The sequence below is a fragment of the Phoca vitulina genome, unplaced genomic scaffold (assembly GCF_004348235.1).
Source record: "Phoca vitulina isolate PV1807 unplaced genomic scaffold, GSC_HSeal_1.0 scaffold15, whole genome shotgun sequence".
Classification (NCBI taxonomy): Eukaryota; Metazoa; Chordata; class Mammalia; order Carnivora; family Phocidae; genus Phoca; species Phoca vitulina.
Window position 1 is genome coordinate 14,855,638 of NW_022589718.1, and position 710 is coordinate 14,856,347.

Below are 710 nucleotides of genomic sequence, written 5' to 3' on the forward strand. Positions count from 1 at the left end.
GTCCACACGCCGCGCAGGCGCAGTGAGCGGGCGCGCGCGGAACGCTATCGCATCTGGCGACCCGGGAGGGAGGAAGGCGGTGAGGAAGGCGCGCGCGGGAGAATATGGGTGTTGGCGTCTCCGCGCGGCGAGCGCGCGAGCGTTCTGTTGCCATTACGCAAGAGTCTAGCCTAGTCACTGAAGATACCACCAGAGCACACGATCTCATCACCATATTTTCTAAGGAGAAAAACGAGGCATACCGTGGAGAGAGGTGAACTTCAACCGTGACGAATAACATCTGTAAAACAGTTTACATTTTCCGTGAGGAGTTTAACGTCTGCTTCTGGGGGAAAGAAAATGGGACTGGACTTACTAAAAACTAAGCAAAATACATGAAGACAGCTGTTTTCAGACATTGGGCTACAGGCAATTCTGGACTGTTGGGCCTGAAAGAAAACAAGCAAACAACATGAGCCTTATATGGCTTTCTGCCCAAAGTCACTTTCCAGTTTGAGGTGCAGGGAAGGGGAACCCCGAAAAAGACCTAGAGTTTCACTAGGAAGACAGGTCTTATTGAGTTGAAAAGACATGGATTGGAGTTTAGGGAATTTGGGGAGGCCAAGCTGGTCGGAATTTATGAGTTGGAGTTCATGGAGAAAGAGCTTCAGGATCTACGTAGGAATACCCTTGAATCTTTAGCTGAATAAAAATCCGTGGATAGGTCATGT